Genomic DNA, 17,017 nt, shown 5'->3' on the forward strand with positions numbered 1-17,017 from the left:
ACCCCTCATTTCTGGCCCCACCCCTGAACACACACCCCCAGCCCAGAGCCCATACCCCCTCCCACATCCCAACCCTCTGCTTGTCCCCTGCCAATGTCCATCACTAAGTCTGGTAATTTTGTCAAGTATCCATCGCACAACATGGTGGTGCTGACCCCTCTGAACTGGGCTCATGAATTCTGGTAAATCCACCCCAGAAGTAATGTTACTGATGGGTTGTGTTATTGGTGGGTTCTATGTTATATGCTTCCTCTATATTTTCACTTGTAAATGAAGTGTACTTTTATTCTTGGTTAATCCAATCTGTGGGTGGCAGTAGAGTATATATGAGTATCAGGCTAGTCACAGGGATAAGTACCAAGTCGGGAATAGTTGAAACCGTATAGGGAGGTAAAGTATGTTTCCTGACTGCCTTAAACAGTCAGTGATGGCACCATTAGTTAGTAGCTGAGAACCAGGCTGTTGAAACCCACTGCAGACAAAGAAGAGGAACACCAGGCAAAGGCTCCTGTGGGTACAGCAACCCTTACACTGCCTTACACACACCCCATCTGTGGCCCCACAAAGTAATGGGACTTCCATATCAACCTAGTCCTGGCATAGGCCAATACAGACATCCATCACACCAGGAGGAGGAAGTTGGATTGGGGTTGTTCTGCAATTGGGGGGACTATTTCAAGTTCCTTGTTAAGTCAAGTGTCCAAACAGAGTTCTTCTGGGTAGGCTCCACTGACTCCTTAGATGCCTTTGAGGAACAGTGGGCACTGTTGGGGGTTCTCTGATCATTGTTCCCTTCTGGTTCCCTGATATTTAACAATTGAGCCTCACTCCCTGTCCTGTTTTGTTTTTATTGCCCCACAACTTCAGTTGTGGTCTGGGTTCAGTGGTTCCTCCCCATCAATTGAGGGGGTAAACCTTCAGTTCTGGGTGGGCCTAGTCCCTGCCCTCTCAGTATCTGCAATAGTACACCTTTGTATTATTAGTCTTTTAGGCTCCCTTTGGGCTCCATTGAGACATGGGAGTTTGCATACCTAGAGTCTTCACATGATAATGGGGATTAGGCCCGGGTCCTGCAATGTTTCACATGAAGAGTGACTGTTGCACAAGTCAGTGGGGCTCCCTGTGGAAAGCTGCATCCACTTCTTCTTCCTCTTCAATGCTTAGGCAGACAGTCGGCCATAGTGATCATTCGCTATTTGGTCTGTTCCTGCGCAACCACAAAGGCATGACGGCTTGAGAGTCCAACATTGGAACATACTTGATGAACCCATGTAATGGGGGTCTGCCTCTGGGTCACCTCCACCCTCGGTTGGTGGAAATTTGTATGTTACAAGCCACCTGGAGAATGGCGTTCACTGGAACATCTTCTGGCATCCTTGCAACATGTCCGAAAAGCATAAAGTGCTGCCTGCGGACAATGGCCCCAGTAGTCTGTAGATCCAAATGACCATAAACATCTGCATTACAAATGAAGTCATTCCACTTTTCGTCTAATATACGACATTGATATTTTGTATGGGAAGAGTCTGTGTGGCATAATGTCTGTGTTTAGCAGCCATACAACCGTATGGGAAGGATACATCTTGAAGAAATCATAGAATCATAAAAGATTACGGTTGGAAGAGACCTCAGGAGGTCATCTACTCCAACCCCCTTCTCAAACCAGGACCAACCCCAACTAAATCATCCCAGCCAGGGCTTTGTCAAGCTGGGCCTTAAAAATCATAAACTTGGTTGTCATACTAAGATGATGTTGATTCCATATCCATTGGGGTGTAACATCTGAAGTAGGGGATTGCTTGTTGGAGATATGCCATCAGCGATGAAGGCTTGTCGGAAATATGACCTTGGGCCTTATATGAGGTGGACAGATCCAACGTGAACCCTGGAAATGATGGCTAACACAGGCGGCAAAGATGCAGGGCAGCAGCTGCACCTAGCTACCCGAGGCAAAGGAAGTAACTGAGAAAGACTCAATGTTTCGGGTTGCACAGCATGAAGTCAGTACTGGTAGACCAGGAAAAGGGTTGTGTTACTGCACCTCTGTCTCATCCCAGTGGCACGAGGTATTTCCCAGGATAATCGTTTGCTCTTGTTTTTTTTTAACCATGAATAACCTAGCATCCACTCAACCATAACAAATTGCATGACTGAAACTTAAGTTGTCACCTATTCAGGACTGTTTCTTCCTATGGGTTTGGATAGCAGGTAGCATACTGTGGGCACTACCAGAATATAAGTAAGTAATCATTGTTACACCAGCAGCTGTGATGAAGACATACTTTAGAAAAACAAAACAAAACAAAACCACAACACTACCACTTTCACAGAACAGAGTATGAACTCATGAATTTCGGTACCCTTAGAAACAGAATCACCAGATTCTTGTTTAGGTTAGGAAGGTTTAAGAAAGACACCACATTGTTTATTGAGGATGGAGCATACCCTTCAGGCTCAAGACAGTCTACTCTCTCTTTCTCAGCATTTCACCCACCGAAGTTGTCATATTCAAATGACACCTCCTTCCTTTTTTCCTCAGGCTAGGTTTTTTTGATCAGAAGCCTGAAGCTATCCAATAAAGTGACAGAACTAAAGTCACTCATTAAGGGAAACTATTCCCTGGTGGTGCCTTCCATCTCAGCCCATGTGCAGTGGTCATCAATCTTGCCCCCAAAATGTAAACTCCTACCTAAATAGAAATTTATTTCCCTCCAAGGCCTAGTAGCACTTCCACGTCCATGGGACTTTCATGCTGGTGTGGAAACTTTGCTATAGAGGGGAAAAGAGCAAAATTTTCATAATGAGAAATTTTTCTGTCCAGCAATTAGAGCAGAAGGAGGTAAAAAAGGAAAGGTTGGAGAGACTAAATTGATAATTGTCCAGGACAGTGTCCCTCCTTTATGCAGGTACTTAAACTGTAAAGTACATGGATAATAAGTCAACATCTCAGAGTAAAAATACTGTAGTCAGGAGAGCAGGGAAGAAGAAAGCCATCTCTTTCTTTTAAACTAAAATAAGACACAACACAGTAACTTTGATTTGTAACTTGGCCACAATCAATTTCACACAATATCCTATAAGTACTGCTGTGTTATTAATTAATTTCAATAACCTTTCCAGATCAATGGGACAGTGAAGACCGTGTGTATTGAGTTCAGATGCTTAAATCCCTTATGGCATTCTGTTCTAAAAATAAACTTTCCAAATGTCAGCTGCAGATACCAAAGCTGGTTTTTGAGTTAGAAAAGTACAAAAATCTGAAACCAGAAAACTTCCATATCCACATCCTTTTAGAGAATAAGTCATTCAACTGATGTATGTATTTATTTGTTTTAAGGCTTCTTCCCTAGAGTAAGACCTTATGGCTGATAGAATTTTTGTGATTGAGATGAAGCAAATCTAGAAAATAGGGGTTAAGAATGGTCATATTGATGCTACCACCAGGTGTTCAGCAAACAAAGATGCCAAACTATTTTTTTGTTTAGGTCATGGTTGTGACTTATCATTGACTTCAGTGAGACTCTTCATTTGGGTAAAGTAACAGAATTTGGACCATGTCACTGTTACAGGACCTTTCTTGTCTCTTCATTTTTTTTATCTCTAGAAGATTTTACATACACAAATATAAAATTGAAAAAAAAACCCTAATGTATTTAATTAATTATATCTGTTTGTATGCGACTGCTTAAATGTGACGTTTTAAAGTCAGAAATATCCTATTACCTTTTAAGGCTACAATCTTGCCACATACATATGCTTAACTCTATTCACGTGAGTAGTCCCACTGAGTCAAGAAAGATAAAAAGTGGGGGGAAAAAATCACTCATCGTTGCCTAAGAGATACCCAAAACCGCACATCATTACTTTTTATTAATGTATTATATAAAATATGGAGTATGTGTAATGTGTCACAGTTACACATAGTGGGAAAAATGCAAGGGGAGGGGAGTACATAAAAATTCAACTTCTCATTTTTTTTTATTTTTCTCTCAAATTTTTAGCTGAAAACTTTGAATTTCTGTATGTAATTGCCACCACAGTGTCTCTTGGAGTTGTAATTCAGGGCTTCATGCTTTATTTCATCTCTATGGGCCAGTCTTCCTGCCAGACTCTCTCTCCCATCTTGCTGAGTCATCCTAGGAGTTCTTGGCTGCAGAACACTGAGAGAGACATAGTCTAGCTGTGGAACCTAGACCAGAGAGGAAAGCGATGGCATGAGACACCCAAATGACAACTCCCATGAGGCACTCTGATAGCATTTCCTAATAAAAATATTCAGTTTGGGGGTGTTTGTTTTTCAACAAGTTGAAATGTTCCAGGAATGTGGACACTTTTTGTCCATAAAAAAAAAAGCATTTTAGTCAAGCAAGTTTTCTGTTGAAAAACAGTTTCAATAGGAAAATTTTGGCCAGCCTTCATCAGAGTTAACATTCCCAGAACAATCATAACATTTAAATTTTCCTGACTTGTGAGTGCTCAATCTCAGAACATTAATGTTGCATTAATGTTAGCTTTTGCATTTCACTATAGATTATATGCTCTGTATGGCATGATCTGCATGCATTAACATCCTGCTGTGATTTGAGATTGTAGGGCTAAGTACTGCTATTCGACTAAAATAATAAATAGATATGCAAAATCATAGGATTACCCTCAGAAGGCTACCACAACTGTTCTTTAAAATAATCTTTTAAGGGTTTTTTAATTAACTGTTTGATTTAATAGATTTGTGTTTGACTTTATGCATCATTTCCCATTTTGCTTATTTTGAGCTCCTGTCTCCAACTGATTAGCAGGGAATCCAAGTGAGGTGTTCAATATTACATGAGTTTACTAAAAACACACTGTTAGTGATTTATATGTTCATTTCCAAACCAATGATGTTCAAGACTAAACAAACAATAATGCACAGTACAAGTATTTATGTACCGTAAATAGCTCTACTGAGGAATGTTAAAAATAGAACTGGTTGGAAAATGGAATTCCAACAGTTCAAAGTTTGTTCTTGTTCCAAAGAGGAATAAAACCCCAAATTTTGACATTTTCTTTGAAATAAAATTTCCAAAAATGTTTGGTTTGGAATCATGGAAACATTTTGATAGTGTCAAACACAATTATATATACTTTTAATAAAATCAAGATTTTACTATAATATAAAAGTCTAAATGGAACATTTTTACCTTACAAATGAAACATTTTGACATTATCAAAACCAAAAGAGAAATTTAAAGGCATAGAATCATAGCAATGTAGGACTGGAAGGGATCTCAATAAATCATCTACTCTAGTCCCCTGCAGTGAGGCAGGACCAAGTATTATCTAGACCAGTAGTTCTCAAGCCCAGTGGGCTGCCTGCGGCCCAGTTAGCACACAGCTGGACTGCAGCTGTGTGCTAAAGGGCATCAGGGTCCAGGGCCGTGGCTGCTGCCCAGCTCTGCACATCAGAGTCTTGGGTTGGGGCTGCCACCCGGCCCCCACAGCGTGGTCTGGAGTCGAGGTCGGGTCTACTGCCCGGCCCCACACAACAGGGCCCAGGGGCAGGGTCCGGCAGCAGGGTCAGGGCTGCTGCCCAGCCTCACACACCTGAGTCCGGGTCACGGTTGGGACTGCCACCCGGCCCCACACAGTAGGGTCCAGGGTCAGGGTCCAGGGTGAGGGTCAGGGCTCCGACCTGGCTCCGCACAGCTGTGTCCAGGGTGGAGGCTTCCACTCGGCTCCTTCTGACAAGGTCCAGGGTCAAGGCTGTCGCCCGGCACCGCAAAACAAGGCACAGCTTAGGGGTCAGGGCTGCGGCTCGGCCTCACACAAAAGGTTCCAGGGTCAGGATTGGTGCTGTCACCTAACCCACACAGTGTGGGTCATGATCGGGGTTGGTGGCAGGGTCAGGTTGGGGGTGCTGCCTGGCCCTATACAACAGGGGCCACCCAGTGCCGCCACTGGGGCCCCGCTCCTGGATACACTCTGTCTCTGGGCTGAGGGTGCTGGGCATAGGGGTGTATGGGGGATGGGTGGGGTGCTGTGGTTCTCAACCTGCAGCCCAGGTAACACATTGTGGGTTGCATATGCATCCCACAATGATTAATAGGTTGAGAATCACTGATCTAGACCAGTGTTTCTCAAAGCCAGTCTGTCGTTTTTTCAGGGAAAGCCCCTGGCGGGCCAGGCCTGTTTGTTTACCTGCCATGTCTGCAGGTTCAGCCAATTGCGGCTCCCACTGGCCGTGGTTTGCCGTTCCAGGCAAATGGGGGCTGCAGGAAGGGTGGCCAGCATATCCCTTGGCCCGCGGCGCTTCCAGCAGCCCCTATTGTCCTGGAGCAGTGAACCACGGCCAGTGGGAGCCGCGATCAGCCGAACCTGTGGACGTGGCTGGTAAATATACTGGCCTGGCCCGCCAGGGGCTTTCTCTGATCAAGTGGCGGACCAGCTTTGAGAACCACTGATCTAGACTGTCAAGGTGTCCCCCGCACTCTGAACTTTAGGGTACAGATGTGGGGACTGGCATGAATAACCCCTAAGGTTATTTTTACCAGCTTAGGCAAAACAGTCGCTGCCACCACCAAATGTTTTAACAAAACATTTGAGGGAGAGCCATTTGGGAACTCTGCCTTCCCCCAATTTTCCCCAGTCCTTATCCCCCTTTCCTGGCAGGATTTGACTAATTTCTCTCCCCCAAGTCTCTATACCCTTTTTCCTGGGTAGACTCAAGAAAAGTCCCCCCACCAATTCCTGGTGAGCCCAGATCCAAAATCCTTGGATCTTAAAACAAGGAAAAATCAATCAGATTCTTAAAAGAAGACTTTTAATTAAAGAAAAAAGGTGAAAGGAATACCTCTGTGAGATTAGAAACCAAGATGATCTCACAGACAACAGATTCAAAACACAGAGGATTTCCCTCTGGGCAAAACCTTAAAGTTACACAAAAACCCAATTTGATTCTCCCTCTATGTTTGCAAAAGAAATGACAAAGAGAAAAATAAAGAAATCTACTACATTCTTATCTGAATACTCACTAATTTAAACAAGGGTTAGATGGTTGTTTTCTGGATCTCTGACTCTGGCAAAAGCATGCACAGAAGAGACAAAAGACTTTTTCCCACCTCCCTCTTTGAAAGTATCTTATCTTCTTATTGGTCCTTCTGGTCATGTGTCAGCTAGGTTATGTGACCTTCTTAACCCTTTAGAGGTAAAAGAGGAATTAACCCTTAACTGTCTGTTTGTGACATAGACCATCCCTTACAGGTGTTTGTCTAACCTGTTCTTAAAATTATCCACTGACAAAGACTCCACAGCCTCCTTAGGTAATTTGTTTCAGTGCTTCATTACTCTTACAGTGGAAGACTTATTTCTTATGTCTTGCTTAAAACACTCCTGCTAATACAACCGAAAATGATCTTTCCTTTTTTTGCAAGTGTTACACTATTGACTCATATTTAGCTTGTGATCCACTATAACCCCCAGATCATTTTTCTGCAGTATTCCTTCCTAGATGATAATTTCCACTTTGCATTTGTGCAACTGATTATTCCTTTTTAAGTGTAGTACTTTGCATTTGTCCTTACTGAATGTTATCCTTTTTTTATTTCAGACCATTTCTCCATTCACCATTCAAGATCATTTTGAATTTTAAGCCTGTCCTCCAAAACACTTGCCACCCCTCCCAGCTGGTTGTCATCTGCAAACCTTAAGTGTACTCTCAATGCCATAGTCCAAATCATTTAAGATACTGAACAGAATCAGACCTAGGACAGATCCCTGCAGGAACCCTCAATATGCCCTTCCAACTTGACTGTGAACCATTGATAACTTCTTTGAATATATTTTTCCAACCAATTGTGTACCTACCTTATAGTATAGAGGTGGCTACACCATGTCTCACAAGCCACATGCGACTCTTTTACAGTTAAAGTGTGGCTTGTGGAGTCCTCCATACCGTCCGCCCATTCTCCACCTACCAGATTGTGCAGGGAGAGCTTAGGGCTTCTACCCCAAGGCGGGATGGTGAGGCTAGGTGCTTCTGCCTTGTGGGGAGGAGGATTTTGGGGCTTCAGTTGAAGGCACTTCCAACAGGGCTGAAGCCCTGAGCCCTGGCAAGCGTGTCTGGCTCTCAAACTTCTGAAGATTATTATATGTGCCTCAGAGAGTCAGTAAGTTTGGCAACCCCTGTTATAGTAAGTTTGTCTATGCTATAAATCTCTAGTTTGTTTACAAAAGGGTCATTTGAGACAGTGTCAAAAGCCTTACTAAAGTCAAGGCAGATCACATCTACTGCTTCCATCCTATCCTGTGGTACCCTGTGAAAGAAGGATATTAGGTTGGTTTGACGTGACTTATTCTTGACAGCTTCATGTTGATTGTTACTTATTGCATTATTTTAGGTGCTTTCAAATCGATTGATTGATTATTTGCTCCATTATCTTTCTGATTAAGCAGACTGGTCTATAATTCCCTGGGTTTTCCTTATTTCCCTTTTTATAGATGGGCAAATATAGTACCTTTTCCCAGTCTTCTGGGATATGGCCTGTCCTTCAGATGTTCTCAAAGACAATTGCTGAATGGCTCAGAGATCTCTTTAGACAGTCCCTTCAGTATTCTAGTATGTATTTCACCAGGCCCCGCTGACTTGAAGACATTTAATATGTCTAAATAATTCTTAACTTGTTCTTTTCCTATTTTAGAATCAGACCCTACCCCATTTGCACTGATGATCACTATGTTAGTCACCAATCACTGCTAATAATTTAGGTGCAAACTGAACCAACAAAATTAGGCATTTCTCATATTGGCCATTGCTGTGTTTTTATTTTCTTTCCATACTCACTGAGTAATGGGCCTACCCTGTCTTCCATTTGCTTCTAGTCTATTTGTAATTTTTTTCTTGTCACCCTTTCTGTCCATAGCTAGCGTAATTGTGTTTTGTGTCTTGGCCTTTTGTAATTTTATCCCTACTAGCTTGTGTTGGTTTTTATATTCATCCTTCATACTGTGACCTAGTGTCCACTTTTTGCATAACTCTCTTGTTAGTTTCAGATTGTTGAAGATCTGGTTAATCCAGGGGTGGTCTCTTACATTACTTACTATCTTTCATATACTTTGGGAAAGCCTTTTCTTGTGCCCTTAGTAATGTTTCTTTAAAAAAAACCTGCCAACTCTCCTGAACTCTTTGTCCTTTAGGGTAGGTCCATACTTACCCGCCGGGTCGACGCGGAGAGTTCGACTTCTCAGAGTTTGAACTATCGCGTCTAATCTAGACGCGATAGTTCGAACTCCGGACGCGCTCCCGTCGACTCTGGAACTCCACCACAGTGAACAGCGGTGGCGGAGTCAACGGGGGAGCTGTGGACTTCGATCCCGTGGCGTCAGGATGGGTAAGTCAGTCGAACTAAGGTAGTTCGACTTCAGCTACGCTATTCACGTAGCTGAAGTCGCGTACCTTAGTTCGACCCCCCCACCCCAGTATAGACCAGGCCTTAGACTTGCTTCCCAAAGGATCTTAACTACCAATTCTCTTAGTCTGTCTTCCTGAAGTCTTTATTCCGCTGTTTTCTCTCCAACCATCCATTAGAATCATGAACTCTTATAATTTCATGATCACTTTCACTCAAGCTGCCTTCCGCTTTCAAAGTCTCAATCAGTTCCTTCCTGTTTGTAAGAATCAACTCAAGAACAGCCTCTCCCCTAGTCACCTTCTCAACTTTCTGTAGTAAAGAGTTGTCTCCAATGCATTCCAAAAGCTCAGAGAATATGTGCCCTGCTGTATTATTTTCCCAAAAGATTTCTGGGTAGTTGAAGTCCCCCATCACCACCAAGTCCTGTGTTTTGCATGATTTTGTTAGTAGTTTAAAAAAAAAATCTCAGCCACATCTTCTTCCTGGTTAGGTGGTCTATAGTAGACACCTACAATGACAATATCCTTGTTTTTACCACTTTTATCCTTAAACAGAGACTTTCAACAAGTCTGCCTCCCACTTCTGTGTCAACCTCAGTGGAAATATACACATCTGTGATAAACAAGGCAACAGATCCCTGCTTTTTTTTCTCCTGCCTGTCCTTCCTGAACAAGCCGTGCCCTTCTATACAAATGTTGTGTGTCTGAGTTAATTACGACTCAAGATTGTTGAACAACAGGCTCAGTCAGCATTATCTAATAAAAGATTATCAATCAGATTAATACAGAACTACACAGAATACAGAAAAAATAGGCACATTACCATCTGTGATGTGATGACAAAGAGGTGGCTCTCTCCTTCACTGTATCTGGAGGAACATAGAAGATTCATTTACCAGCTAAGTTCTCATACCAGTGTCATTATACAGAGATCTCAGAAAAGAAAACCTCCTTGTCAAAAGAAACATATGTTCTTATGTTATTTCTATTCATTCACAGTTTACCTAATTTTTGTGTGAAGGCATCATTATTTACAGCTGAGAATACTAACATTTCAGGATAATATATTTCAGTGGGTCTTTCTTTTTCCATAATTATTCTTTCCTGTTGATTCCCCAGCAGAAGGCATCTGCTGTAACAATCATCTCTTATCAGTTCCCCAGGTTTATATATATGTGTGTGTGTATGTGCATGTGTGTTAAGGGAATGGTTTCTCAGACTATCTGGAGTTCTATGTGCATAGAGGTGCCCAGGGTTGTTGTATACTGTCTAACTCAAATATTTCCTTAATAGGGTTACTTATTGGTGAAGGACCAATCCTCTTGGCCTTAAAATTTAACATACTGTTTGCTAATACCCTAAAGATTCCAAATAATAGTTAATATATAAATGAATAAAATATACAGAAAGTAAAGGACTAAAAGTATTAATAATTACTAACAGGTACTAACACCAATATTCCAGTCATGTGAATTATCCCACCAAGTTTCTGTTATGCCAATTAGTTCTTCCTGTTTATTCCCCATACTTCTTGCATTAGTATACAGCCATGTAAGATATGAGATTCCCCCTCTATAGTCCCTCTTGTGTCTCCTTTGCCCCTGTGTGATTACTAATGTTGCCCCAGATTCTGACCCTTCACCTAGATCTCAATGTTTTGGACTTACCTGTGGCTTTTGTTGCCTGTCCATGTCAAATATAGTTTAAAAACCCACCTCACTAGGTTAGCTGGTCTGTATCAGAAGGTACGCTTTCCCTTCCTTGATAGGTGGACCCCATCTGTGATCAGCAGAGCTTTTACTCAAAAGAGCAACCCATGGTCAAGGAAGCCGAAGCCCTCCCAGTGATACCATCCATGAAGTCATGCATTCAGCTTCAGGATGTGTCAGTCTCTGTGTGGGCCCCTGCCCTTGACCAAAAGGATTTATGGGAGCTCCACCTGTCCCCCCAACTCTTTCAACCTCACTCCCAGATCCCTCCTCAGGGTTATACCTTGCAATATCATTACAGCTCACATGTGTAAGCGGCATAGAGTAGTAGTCAGAGGGTTGGATTATCCTCTGCAATCGTTATGTAATATCTCAGATATGAGCATCTGGCGGGCATCACACCTCCCAGGATGTCAGGTCAGACTGGCAGATGGATGTCTCCATCCCCCTTAGAAGTGACTCATTCACCATCACCACCCTTTGTTTACTCTTGGCAGTGGTGGCTGCAATCCTCCAAGCCCTTGGGGTACATGGCATCTCCTCCTCCACCTTTGGGAGAGATTCCTCATCCTTCGTTGCCATGTTTCATTTTGACTCCCCTCTTCTCACATCAAAAATGTAGTTGAAATTTAAAATTTTCCTGTGAAATGTTTCTATTTTGACAAAACTACATTTTCCAGTGGAAAACGTTTCCATTGTAATTTTTTTATTCAACAATAATTAGAGGTGTTCATTTAAAGACTTCTGTACTGTCATATGCATATAAGCAAGGGAAATTAGATTTCACCAAGATATAAACAAAAAAGAAAGCAAGCGTGTGAGAAAGTGATAAGGCTTTTACTGGAATCCTGTCACATATTTAAATGAATCCCTTGATCAATTTGGCTAGGATCAGTTACACAGGGAATTATACTGAATCCATTGAAAGACACTAACATAACTGGTTGAGGGCAGATATGTTTTATTAAACAATACAGGTATATAATTGTACACAAACAATAGCTCTTTGATCTTGTCGAAGAAAAACTTAGTTTTTACTTTTTGTTTGGATGCAGCAAAATTAAATACTTTATTTTTTTTTAGTAATTATTATGGAGTTAACCTAATTTATGCTAACTAACATTTATTAAGATTTTTTTAAAACTTTGTTAATTATTTACTGGCTTCCACAATCTGATTCACAAAATGGTGGCAAAAGTTGTACGCAAACTTTTTGTGGACATGAATTGCACCTCTAAAAGAAGTGGTGCCTCACTCCTCACAAACTCATATTCTTGAGAGAACTGCAGACCATTTTTATTCCTGTTTTATGAGAAAGTTAATGGTATGAGGGATAGTTAATTATTCTTAACACTATAACTGCTTCAAATGCATTTATAATCATGAACTTTATGCTTTTGTGTGTGGGGGGGTTCCCCCTCACCAGTCTATCAGACATAAAATTTCCAGCATTAGTTAAAAAATTTAATCTTCATCTAGTCAAGCCCTCATGTATTTCTGATATAAAATGCAGCACTTCTGACTGTAAAATTAGCATCTTGTTGTACAACAGAACTACTGTGTGTATTCTGAATCATAATTGTTTCCTTGCGTGTTCTTTTCCTTCCCCACCTCATTTCTTTTCCTTCCTATTTCTCTTCCTCTTTGCCTTCTGTTTTATAAGAGTCTGGCTCAGCCGGCCAAGACTGCATATTTTGCAACACTACTGAGAACCTGTGACTAGAAAGGCAACTAAAAGCATTGCTCTAAACATCCCAATGCTGGTACAAGTTTGCCAGGTCTTGGAGTGGCTGATAAGGTTTGTTATTCCAGTAGTGAGGTTGCAAGTGAAAGTCAACACCAGAGAAGCTGTAGTTTCTATCTTTGCTATTTTCTCTCTCTTTTTGTGTGTTTGTCTTTGTTGGAAATGGGATCAGACTTTAACAGCAATAATAACAGCTCCAGACAATCTCAACTAACTTATCTTTTCTCCACAAAGAGCAGTTTGTATCATCTAAAAACTGTCATTCAAGGGTTTTTTTTCTTCTAAAACCTCTCTCTTGTAAGAGGAAAGGGAACAAGGGAGGCTGTTAAAATAAAAGACTTATTTAATCCTTCATTTCAAATTCTGTTATTGTTTTTCCTTCTTTTCTATATATTTAATAAAAATGTTATAAAGGATTTTAATGGTGTGTTTGCCATGGTACTAAGCAGGCTAAGGTGTCTGTATAACAAATCCAAAACCTTGGTTAAAACTGTTTAATGTTGAACAGTGACTGGGTTATGTTAACACCTTTGAATCTCTGAGACCATATAGTCCATATAACTTGGTACAACTGATCATCAGAGCATATGCCATGGTATCCAAGGAATGAATGTAGACTGGATGCATTAACAAAACAAGAATCTTTATTCAGATACATCTTGTCTTCAACAGATCACGGGAAATGTATGATTCATTCTTTACATTTATGAACCCAAAACCACTTTGGCAGAGGGCTAACCCTATAACATGGAGTTTTCATTTCCCTGTGTAGGAGTATCCTGCATTTGGGAGCAAGGGCCCTAGAATTTGTAAGATTAATTGTTACAAAAATATCACTTTTTTACTTGAACTGATCGCATTTGACCCAGAAGTCACTGGGAGACAAGAAAAAAATCACATGGTATGTGAGTCACCTTTCAAAGTAGAATCAGACTTTAAGATGCTATATCATCATTAGATTGTCTTGACACATCAATTTTCAATATGATGCAGCCTAAAAGGACAAAAATATAGCAATCTATAATGCAATTTCTTTTGTTAATTGTTTTACCTAAACTAAAGGGTGGCTCAGAACACAGCTGCAACATGTAGTGAACACTGTGGGCTGCAAACAATAGTATCTGAACTATTTTTCTTTGCAGTAGTTGGATACTTCATGGTCTGGGATAGAAATAGAGAAAATAAGGTATTGTTGGTTTTTGTGTGTTTTTTTTTCATTTCATTTTCTTCCTAGTTCAGGAGGTTAGCCAGCAGTGTAATTAGTGGATTAATTTTTGTTTTCTTTCTGGAAGCAGTCACCTTTGCAGATGAGTTTAATCAAAGAGGAAAGCTGTATACTTGACATTACAACCTTTGTTGCACGCTGGTGGAGTGCCAAGGGAACTATTGTGGTCTTGTTTCAACAGCCTATAATAATCAATAAGAAAACAAGAAAAAAAAAAGCATCAACTAATGTGTGTGGCTGAAATAGGGCAAATGTTTTGAATCAAAATCTAGAAATTGTTAGATAAAACACTACAAAGATTTTTTGTTTTTCTTATTTTATACATGAATGACAGTATGATATTTGTGATTATCAGGCTTTTTGGATTAATCAGAGGAAAAAAAACCATCTTTTCAAGTCAACCCACTAAATTTACCATGCTTGAAGGTTGTAACAGAACACCACAGTACCTCTTGAAGTACTTATCATAAAGTGTTTTCCCCACAGTCATAGAGGCAGATTTTAATTAACCTTTACAATAACCTTGCCTTGTAGTTAATTAAACCAGTACAAGCCATACTAGCTCATTTTTGAGTTTTAAAATTACAATGATGAAAATAGTGAAGGTATTTGAACACTTTTTGGAGCTCTGGATGCCCTGTAATTTAATACTGTATAGATTGTGTTTAAAATATATGTTTTTGAATGAAAAGGTAGCAGAGTTCTTCAAGAACCTTTTCACTGTATTTAAAAAACAGTTACTTCTGAATTCATTTTCTGGACATTTCAGCATTTCCATAAGCAGGTAACCCATAAGGTATATGGACATTTTCTTTATTTACCCATAGTTGTTTTCCTAGTCTGTGAATAATTTTGCACAACAGCTAATTTGTAGATGCCTTGAAAAAAAATAAATAACTGGAGCCACAAACCCTGCAGTAGGCACCTAGGAATCACTCAGTTGGCAGATATATCAATCCCACTTTTCTTTCAAATGGGCCAAGAGTACAGGTGCTGCATACTCAGCACAATGTGTCCAGAACCACAAACTAGCAGCTATGAACAAACCAAGCAAGAAGGTAGGGTGGGACAAAAATCAACAGTCCCAAGTGAATTCTTAAAACAAAACATCTCCTGGAACTAGGGGTCATGGACCAATGGCAGCCTCACATGCTCAGCCTGGGCCATTCTCAGTCAACTGAAGGCAGTGACACTTCTCCCAGATCCACAATGATTAGAGCAATACAGCCATGGGTTACCATCTCCCACTGTCATTAAGGACATTGGGGTGTGTATTGCCCTCAAAATCTGATTAAGCTCCCACCCCAGTGAACAGGATGGGCTGTGTATTAATTTGTCTGCTATTGGTTCTGCTCCTGGATTAGGGGCCTCCCAAAGCACACTGAAGTTAACAATTATTCAATGGGCTTTACATCAGGTCCTGAATGAGCTGACACTCAAATTATTTTCACCTGAAACAAGTTTAGTTTTGCAGTTAACCAAATATTGCTTATGAACAAAGTCTTGGTCACAATACTGTTCAGAAAACGCAAATAAAGCATGCAAGAACAACCGCAGAAAAAAAACTGTGAAGATTGTGGAAATGTTTGTGAATATTTTCTGTACTCTTTGCTTTACAGTACAGTGCAGATTATCAGCCTGGCACCGGCAGAAGGGTCCTTGCCTGGTACAGAGTTGCACTGAATAGATGCATCACGTGACTTTATGCTTTCCACATAAGTGTCCAGCACTGGTTGCTTTCAAAGGCAGGATAGCAGATAAACTAAACGGTTGGCTTGTTCTTGTATAGCAATTCTGATGTTATTAGGAATTACAGTACTGGAAATTCAAATAAAACTAAAACAGTAACATTTGCCAGAGATTTGAATTTCATTGAACAAGACCCTAAATGTTTGGTAGATTGATCATGTAGAGTTACTCTTCATTGGGAGGCTATACATGTGTTAAACTCTGCTATGAGAAAGTAGTAGAAAGATACTCAAATTGTCTGAACATTGAAGAGTCAAGAAATCCAAAGATGAGAAGGCAGGGGAGATTTAAAGCATAATGGAGAGGGCAATAAACATAACCTCCAATAACTGTGAGATGATAAAAAAGGAGGCCAAGAAGCAAAATAGGAAATAATCCAGACAATAATCCAATACAGCTTTTGAACAGCAGTCACAAAAAGGGTTTGTACTCACCGGGCGGTGCTGTATTAGTCAGCAGTCACAAAAAAGGGTTTGTACTCACCGGGCGGTGCTCCGAGTCTTTGGCGGCACTTCGGCGGTGGGTCCTTCACTCACTCCAGGTCTTCGGCGGCACTGAAGGACACACCGCCGAAGTGCTGCTGAAGACCCAGAGCGCCGCCAGGTGAGTAAAAATTAAAAAGGCACCTCTAGCCAGGGAAGGGATTCTCACTGAGCGCGGGGCCCTCTTAGGCACAGGGCCCGATTCAGGGGAATTGGTGGAATTGGCTTAAAGCCGGCCCTGGAGATGGGGGTAACCCATGGCTGTATTGCTCTAATCATTGTGGATCTGGGAGAAGTGTCACTGCCTTCAGTTGACTGAGAATGGCCCAGGCTGAGCATGTGAGGCTGCCATTGGTCCATGACCCCTAGTTCCAGGAGATGTTTTGTTTTAAGAATTCACTTGGGACTGTTGATTTTTGTCCCACCCTACCTTTCCAGGTTTGCTGGAAATCAGAGGAAGTGAGAAACAAGTCATAGCTTGAGTCTCCAGACACACAGATACAGAATAAGTGGATGAACACACACATATAAGCTGGAATAAGGGGTTCCTCCTGCTGACTAATACAGCCAGCCTGTGCTAACTGAAGACTCATATTGTTCCTTTTAAGGAAGCAGCAGTATATGTTCCATGTGTTTTCCCACTATTTCTTGCCCTGAGGTATCCTGCCTCTTGCTGGTAGGATGGTTCTTGAAACATTTTCACTGGACTCCCCGATAGCTTCT

The 17,017-nt window shown here is 41.2% G+C and overlaps 1 long non-coding RNA gene across 1 annotated transcript in view; it reads right to left on the reverse strand.

Annotated features, from left to right (window-relative positions):
- Nucleotides 1-3,931: 3,931 nt before the first annotated feature.
- LOC120384584 overlaps nucleotides 3,932-17,017 on the reverse strand; it is a 53,256-nt gene continuing 40,170 nt past the window's right edge. Inside the window, exons 2-3 of the long non-coding RNA XR_005588964.1 lie at nucleotides 10,209-10,254; nucleotides 3,932-4,189 (exon numbers count right to left, since the gene is read on the reverse strand). This is a non-coding gene — a long non-coding RNA (uncharacterized LOC120384584). The remainder of the gene's footprint in view (nucleotides 4,190-10,208; nucleotides 10,255-17,017) is intronic.

Source organism: Mauremys reevesii, linkage group 1 (genome assembly GCF_016161935.1).
Source record: "Mauremys reevesii isolate NIE-2019 linkage group 1, ASM1616193v1, whole genome shotgun sequence".
Lineage (NCBI taxonomy): Eukaryota > Metazoa > Chordata > Testudines > Geoemydidae > Mauremys > Mauremys reevesii.